This window comes from Pelmatolapia mariae, linkage group LG9 (genome assembly GCF_036321145.2).
Source record: "Pelmatolapia mariae isolate MD_Pm_ZW linkage group LG9, Pm_UMD_F_2, whole genome shotgun sequence".
NCBI classification, from domain to species: Eukaryota; Metazoa; Chordata; class Actinopteri; order Cichliformes; family Cichlidae; genus Pelmatolapia; species Pelmatolapia mariae.
In genome coordinates this window covers 28,875,586-28,884,612 of record NC_086235.1, presented here as the reverse complement: position 1 = coordinate 28,884,612, position 9,027 = coordinate 28,875,586, and positions in this window count along the sequence as shown.

The window sequence follows — 9,027 nt, the reverse complement described above, 5'->3', positions numbered from 1 at the left end:
GAGCTGCAGGTCATCCACAGAGCCTTCCTCCTCTCTGTCATCCTCTTTATTGTTGTTGCTTCCATCCTGCAGTCCATGCTGGAGATAGCTGATCCTATAGTCCTAGCCCTGGGAGCATCTAGAGGCAATTAAGATAATATACCAAAGACTTTTTTCATGTGTTTATTTTTAAGGAAACTCTGTGTCCCACTGTTTGTTTTATTTTTTACTGATCATAAACAACTATTAATAACTATGGGCACTTAGTTAATTATCACAGAATTCATTATCTATGGTCATCAGTACAACTCATGCTAACATAAAGTAATACTACGGTGTACTGTCCTTTCTTCATTCTTAAACAGGCAGTTTGTCTTTTTGACATCAATAAATGTAATCTGACTGAAAGTGTGTTTGCAAAGCCTGTTATCAACCTGACTGCTTTCTCATATGCTGGTTTTGCTGCCCGTCCCGTAGGAGTTTGTGGAAGCACTTCCGTGCAGTTTCTCTCTGTCCCTTCCTGCTGATCTTTCCAGCGTACATGGCTTTTATGATCTGCCAGTTCTTCCACATGGACTTCTGGCTTCTCATCATCATCTCCTCCTCAATCCTCACCTCTCTCCAGGTAACACACAACCGCATCGCAGTGTGCAAAAACATTAAATTAAATAGTTTAAACTTGCTCTACCCAAACAGTTCAGGCCAATAATAATTAAACATGTATATTTGCTTGTTTTTTAATTCCATAATAACTCTGAAACACTCTACCGCCAGGTGCTTGGCACTCTGTTGACCTGTTGTTCTCTTCATGGTGGAGGAGTTTCGCAAAGCTCCAGTGTAGAACATGGATGAAGTCATATATTGTGTAAATGTGACCTACAGATTGCTGGAGTTTCTGGTATGTGTCACACACACGTACAGCAACTCTTTGCTAAGTTCTGACTGTAAACCAACACTGTCATGTAATGCATCAGCACTGTCTCTGCCTCACTGTCAGTGATTTGTTACCTCACCAGGTTGCGGTGTGCGTGGTGTGCTATGATGTATCAGAGACTGTATTTGGTGAGTGGAGTGTGATGGGAAGCACCATCATCTTGGTCCACTCATATTATAACGTCTGGCTCAGAGCCCAGCTGGGCTGGCAGAGCTTCCTGCTCAGGAGAGATGCTGTAAACAAGATAAAAAGCCTCCCCACAGCTAGCAATACACAGCTGGAGCAGTATAACGACATCTGTGCTATCTGCTTCCAGGTATGAACTGTTTTTATGTTTATCTAAAGAGGATGCATGACCAAGAAACTGAAACTAATGAAACTGCCACATCAGCTGGGGAAACCTCCTCTTCCACCTCCCCCACTGGCATATCTGCTCCCCTGCCCATCGTCAAACCTCCATTATCATCTTCCTCTTGTTCTTCTTCTCCTCCTACTGCTTTATTGGATACCACACAGCGAGGAAGAAATATGCTTTGAAACGAGTGTGAAAGACTGAAAACTTTAGGATGCCATGTCCTGATGCACACTTATATGTAGACCTTGCTGCCACTCTGACCACAGAACGTGTTTGTCCCCAGTGTGCTATAACCTTGCTACCAATGTTTTTTTTTCTACCTTGTTTTCTTTTGGGTTTATAGTTGCACTAATGTCATTTTTTTACTAGCAATGATCCAAAGCTGTTCTGTGGATATCAGCAACCAAATACCCTCTGATGTCTGTGTACGAGGAAACGGCCCAATCTGTTTGTGTAATGAACATAAATGTTGCTCTGTACGGAATCTGTATTAAACTGCTAAATACAGTATTTCTGCTAAGTATTATTATTTCTTCCAAATAATAGTATTTCTGCTAAGTTATTATGTTTCTCTTAAGTCACAATTTTTTTGCTAAGATGCTATGTTACTGCTCCATGTCTGAAATACATTACAGAAAGCCCATGTCTCTGTCGGTATGAGCAAGGGATGCAGCTGCATTGACAGGAACGACTACATAGCCTGATGAATCAGACAGAAGTGGCAGCTCTAATTGGTGGACTCAAATTGAGCAGATCCAGCCTTTTTGACTCTCAATAGATACAGCTGAAAATATAAAGCTGAAAAAAAAAACTGAAGAAGCAGATGTCAGTGTTTGAAAAAGTTTTTGAACTTCTAATAACTTTACAGAAGTGTGTGTGTGTGTGTGTGTGTGTGCTTGTGTGACTCAATTTTTATTCGTTGGTGACCAGCATCCCATTAGTGGATTCAACTTGACCAGACTGGCATAGAAACATACAGGACACTTCATGCTCTGTTTGTCTCTGTGTGCCCTTGTGTGTGTATGTTTGTATGTCTGTGTTTATGCTTGCATCTATGTTTGTACACATTGTTTTTCTGAACATGGGTTATGTGTGTGTGTGTGTGTGTGTGTGTGTGTGTGTCCCTATTTGTAAACATTGCTAGGCATGTCATTTTTGCCTTAGCCTTGTGTATCTGCTGGCATTTCCTTTGTAACTTTTCTAATGTTTCTGCCAATTTTTCACAGTTGAACAACAACTAATCTTTTGAGGGAACTTCAGCTTTTTGAAGCTGGCCGTTTTGCGTTTCCAATATTTCTGCTAAAGTTATTACTTTTCTGCTGAATTATACTATTTCAGCTCCTATGTTGCATTTCTACTACATGTTACTATTATGCTACTGTATATTAAGTTGTACTCTTACAACATTTTTCCAAGTTTTTAGGTTTGTGCTACATATGAACATTTCTGCTGTATTACAACACTTCTGCCATGTTGTACTATTTCTGCCAAGTTACTATGTTTCTGCTGAGTTACAACATTTCTGCTATATTCTCCTTTAATATAGTATTTTTGCAAACGCTTTATGTTTCTTCATAAGTTTCTGCAAAGTTATTATATTTTGGCTCAGTTTTTATTCATCTACAAAGTTATTACAATTTCAACAACTTTTCTGATACTGACTTCAGCTTCTTCAGCTATTTTCAGCTTTTTCAGCAGTTTTCAGCAGACAGCTTCAGCTTTACAGCATTCACACAGCATTTTCGCAGGAAATGCAAATTTTTCTAGTTATTCTTCAGTTTCCGCCTGAAATTTTGCAGCGTAACTCACCCCGCAGTTTTGAGACAAGATTCATATATGTTACCTCATTTTGTGCGGCTGGATCTGGAATGGTGTTTATGACTTTTTTAGTTTTTTAAATATTAATATTTTAGTGAAAATTTTCCCGCGCTTATCTGCCGCACAGTTTTGACACAAGGGTTACATATGTTGGATCATTCTGTGCAGCTAGAGCTGGACTAGTATGGTATGTCTTTTGGTGTTTATGACTTTTATAGTTTTTTAAATATTAATATTTTAGTGCAAATTTAGGCCAATTCTTCTTTTTGCGCCATAGAAACAGACTTCATTTGTGGTGTGTTGGCTCTCTTTAGTGGTATACCGGGAGTAGTACGGCCGAAAGGGTATAATGCTTGGTGGAAAACTCCATATCCCACAATTCATGGCACGCCTCAAACAATGGCGGACACCACTTCGTTTTAAATGTCTTTTATTCGTCTTTCTAGGTCACAAATAAACTTTAAGATATTTTCAGGCGAGAATGTAGGTGTGTAAACTTCAAATATCTGCTCGTTTTGTCAAAACATCCCATATTAGCAACAGTTCTCTGACGATGTTGCTGCTAGCCAGCTAACTAGCTAGCGCGGCTAGCGTCTCTTCGCTAAAAAGCACCCGGGTTTGGCTTACAGTGAGGCGGCTGACACTGGTTTCACCAGCCGATCGCTCGCCAAGAGTCTCAATCGTGGATCAGGGAAACCGAAGGCAGGAGCGTGAGGTGAACTGAATTTCAGGTAAGAAGTTATGAACTGCACTCTATTTGGGTCAGATATAAGTTTCTCCAAACCTCTGGACCAAGGAAACCCAGCTGGGTCCTGATGGTCTCCCACACTACTTTCACCCCGGCTGGATGTAGCTGTTGATAATAATCTGCACTCTGTTCACTATTATGAAATGAAAAGAACAAGTTACACTACAGTACTGATACCTTCTGCTGCTCTTTTCAAACTGTCCATGTTACCAGGCTGTAGAGTGCTTTGAACATTTCAGCACTTTTAAATCCATTACACACTCACAGTCTTATGTGAAAATCTCCAAGGACAGCATTACACTTTTGCTATGAACAGTAACTCTGGACCTCTGTGGAGTGTGCAGCTGATCTCATTACTGTCTAAAAATGGATAAGAAAACCGAAGGAGTGCTGAATCATTGAAAAATACACAGTAACAGGTGTGTAGCATCGCTAACTAGGTAGCAAGAAGCCTCTAACACAGTGTGTATGCTAGCGGCTAATCTAGCAAACAAATGAACAGAGTGATTTTAGGTGTTGTAGAAGGATAAGATGATAAGCTGTGTGTGTTTTTCCTAATGACCTGGTTGTATTTACCTTAATTGAAGGCGTGGTGAGTGTGGGTAAAGTCATGGGCAGATAAAGTGGATGAGTGGGACTAGGTAGGTTTGCTGAAATGAGGCAAAAAAGCTGATGCTGAAGAATCTGGTGAAAACATAGTGGCGCTGCCAGCAGGTTTCCAAGCAGGGTAGCAGGAAGGCTTTAGCGCGGTAACCCTTCCAACATTGGCGGTCCCATTTTGTGAAAGCCAATAAAAAAATACGTATGTTGTCATGTGTAATTTGTGTGTAACAATATTGCACAAGAAGCTTAATATATACTTCAGAAAAACGATAACAAAAGATAAAAAACATTGTTGAAGAACAAAAGATAAATGTCCTTTTTTTTTTTTCATGCACTGAACTGGCAGGCTGTGTGGTGCACAGCAGGCAATTCTCAGAGTTAACCGACGCAGGATCGAGTCTCTGGCGGGTCATCTGCTATGGGGGCAGGCCGATCGCCAAGAAAAAAAAAAAAGCTCTGGACTACCCCTCTTTTTGGGTTTTTTGCTTCTTCTTTTTTTCCTCTAACTGCAATTAAAAGCTCAGGGAAGCATTTAGTTTTAAGGCGGCCTTTAACGCACCCTATATATGTCCGCTCAAATCTTATCAGTCCATACAATGGACCTTATTAGCACAACTCTGACCCATACATATGGGCCAGTAAAGCACAATCTACACCTGATAGCTTCTTCACAAGCTTTTATCACACTCCAGCCACTGTTTACAGGTAAGGCACTGAAGCTATTTATAGAGTGTCAGTGATATTCTACATATTATCATGTCTTTTACTCTCTTTATGGTGCTAGCTTAAAGTCATGCTGTAAATGTTAGCTTATTTTATAGTGAAACATATTCAAACCATGTTAGGACAGAAATATTAGCTTCAATCATGACTAATTAAGTTACTAGTTCATAAAGTTATGACTAACATGAACTCTAATACTGTAAATGATGAGTGATTTAAGTTAACACTAAACGTTAAACAGTGTCTCCTGCGTCCGCACCTACACGGGTATTTTTGAAAACGCAGCTGTTTCTATGCGTTTGGACCTTTCGTCCAAACGTAAACGGTGTTTCGAATCACCGAAAACAGAGATTTTTTAAAACTCCTTTTTTGCGTTTACATATGGACGAGGAATACAGAGTTCATCACACAACGTCAAAGGTATGTGCCTTTTTTCACGCTGTGCGCCACGTTATTGTTTACATGAGATGAATTGCAGAATGGCAGATAGAGACAAAATACTGTTGATCTGACTATCTTCAGTTTTTACACGCTTACATACTCAGTTACTGTCCCTCTATTTAGAAAGGCAGAGGCGTCATGGTGTAATTATTTTACGTGTAGTTGTTTTTTTTCCCTGTGTAATAATATTCAACATTGCTATCAATACATTTTTCAAAAAATGTCTCTCTGTGCAAAATGGGTTCATAAACATAAACAGCTGTGGGATACTGTTTGTCCGTGATTTGGAGAGCCCAGGGGCCCGTTCTTCGTACCTCGCTAAGTAAGTTAGCCGGATTTGAATGTTGACGATTTCGCGTGATCTTGGATCGTTCGGTTCTCCGAAGCTCATCTGGGACTTGCTGTCATAGCAACAGATCCGTAAGCGTAAACCTGCTCGGGAGCAGGTTTACTTTATGTAAACAGGATTAGATCGCGGCCACTCAGGTATGTCCGCTGCAGTTATATGAAAGCAACAGCGATATTTCGCCACTGTTTTACCATAAATAAATATTATCAATGTAACTAAATATAATGCAGCATTCTTTTATTGATTTCATACAGATACATACAGGTCATTTCCGAAAAAAAGGGAAATGTACTATTAATCATTCTATGTCATGTAGTAGATTATGTCAGATGTAATTCATATTTTAGAGTAGTAATAGTAAATGACTTCGTGTAATCAAGATGAGAGACCACGGCTATAAAAGCGAAGGTGGATTTGGGAAGTCTGTCGCAGCCATGTCCTGTCCGTTTGTACGCGAGCAACCCATTGCGGAAGGTGCAAGATTGATAAGGAGAGTTTTCAGAATTCAGCGTATATTGTGGGGATAGACAGGATCCTTTAGCTCAGAGCGACAGTGTGCTCATAGAGAGATATCGATATTCCCGTGAGGGTATTATTTTCTTTCTTTCTTTCTCTCTCTCTCTCTCTCTCTCTCTCTCTCTCTCTCTCTCTCTCTCTCTCTCTCTCTCTCTAGATATATAGATATATATATATTTCCCAACTTACTGTGCATGCTTCAGTCACCCCTTGCATGGGAACAAGTAAAAGTGATGGAGTGTTATGTAAAACTACACACAAAAAACCCCACAATGTCAATAAATGTCACAGTACAAAAAGCCGGGGTGTGACGAGGGGGTGCAGGACCACCACCTGTCTTTATTTGCTCTGCCCTTTTCTTGGTTGCTGTTATGAACAAACAAACAGATTATTTCAGGGTCTCTTTTCAAGAGATTAAAAGCAATATAAGTGATAAATATTACCATTCTGTAGAATATTCTTATATTTCACTTTTACTTGTTCCCATGTTCTAGTGGGTCCTGTTGTGGCTCTAATGTGACAGAGGATATGGTGTAATATAATATAATGTGGTATAATATAATATCACATGATATAATGTAATATAATAAATTACTTACGAGTTTAATTTGTCAGCAACTTTCTGCCATTCCTCTCTCCTTGCTTTTGCAGCCTTTGCAGTGTTCCCCTGCGTTTTAATTAGACTCTGAAACTCCTGATATCCCTCAATCAAAAGTTCTTGGTCTGCTGCCGTAAAATACTGAGCGCGCTCCTTCGACATCTTCGCCGACCAATCACAGGGTTGCCGATCAATGTTTCTACTATCGATGCGTAGCCCCTTTTAAGCCACCCAGTGATCTCAGATTACTTCATCCAGCTATACTAATCGTCAACAACAGGTGTGTTCGGAGAACCGGATTAGCGAGCTCAAGGTTAGTGCGATGATTTGATCTTGGATGTGTCATTTGATCTTGGATGTAGTAAGCGAGGTACGAAGAACGGGCCCCAGCGCTGCTCCCGACACAGGGAAAACCAATTCTGCAGGGGAGACCTACCTCAGCACTTGTGCAGGTGAAACCAAAGGGCAGATATGCTTCACCATATTTTCTAGTCTTTGGCTTAGAATGAAGTTGGTTTGGAAACATATATTCAGCGATGCTTCATCTCCTGCTTTGCGTTTCTGTGGCCGCCCGTGCTAGCAGTGTCCAAGCGTTTTGTTTCCCCCCCTCTTTCATGCCGCGCCCCCCCTGCAATGGCTCTGCGCCCCCCCTAGGGGGCGGGCCCCACACTTTGGGAAGGTCTGCCATAGATCATCGTGATGTTGTTTATTATGTTGCTCTTTTTTTCTTCTGCTTGTTTTCTCTTTTTTCTTTCTCAACAGGTGATCCAGGTTATTGCTATATGTATTTTTTGTCTGCTTATTTTGTTGGTTTTTGTTTTTTGCCCTTTATCCTCGTCCCTCTTCCCTGCTGTTTTTCTTTCCCTCTTTCTTTCTCCCCTTTCTTTTCCCCAGTCAAGTCTGTCCCGTATTTAACAAGTGAAAATAAAATAAAATAAACAATAAAAGGTGAATCAAATAGACCAATACGGCAAGGCTGGGATGGTCCATTTGGTAAAGTAAATCCGTTGGGCATCTTTCTTCGCCTTTAGACAATAATTCTGATGGCAAAAGAGCCAAACGGGACAGGCCCCCCCAAAAAAAAAAAATCAATAAATATGGAAAGTGTAAAGTGAAGTTTTGTTTCCCGGCGTTTTCTTATGTTGAGCTTTCCAACTTCAGTTCCATGTCCATTACAGCGGCACACAGCTTTGTGTCTTGTTTGACATATAAATGTTTTGTATTTCAATTTTGTTATCTTTCATAACAACATTTGCCAAATATGATGATTTTTGTTCTTCTTTGTACCTACGATGTCATTAAAACACAGTTTCGATAGCTACACGGTTGAGATACAGCTCATAAAAGAAACACATAGAATATTGATAAACTGTATGAAATTTGTGATAATCTGCATTGAATTAAGATAGCCTGTTGATTTCAGGTAAGAGAAAAGTTTAATAAATTACTTTTTAAAGAGCCTTATAAATGTAATGTCTGAAGTTAACGCCAATGAAAAGCCACCATTTTAATATAGAACCTTGGTTATGGCGCTTGAAGATGTAAGCATCAGAGAACAAAGGACCCACTGACTGGAAGCTGTCAATTACTACTTACTACTATTAGTCAGCAGTATCCATAGCCATATGTTCTTCAGAATAAAAGTTATATAACGATTACTTTCCTGTTGTTATCGTTGTCTAGCCACACAAGGAAGCTAATTAGAGCTTTATGAGGCCTTCCTACAGCTGACAACTGGAAATGAATCCGAATGCCCTCACAAACGTTGAAGAACTACAACTATGGCTGTTTATTGGCACAGTTTGTCATGTGTGTCGCTGAAATGATATTTTTGATGTCATTTGGTCTATGTTCCAGAATTTTAGGTTAGTATTAAACAGAGGTTTAACCTGCATCGGTTTTAGGAGTTGAAAGCTAAAGGTTTTTAATAGTATGAATTTATTTCTCCTCTGACTTTGGCCTG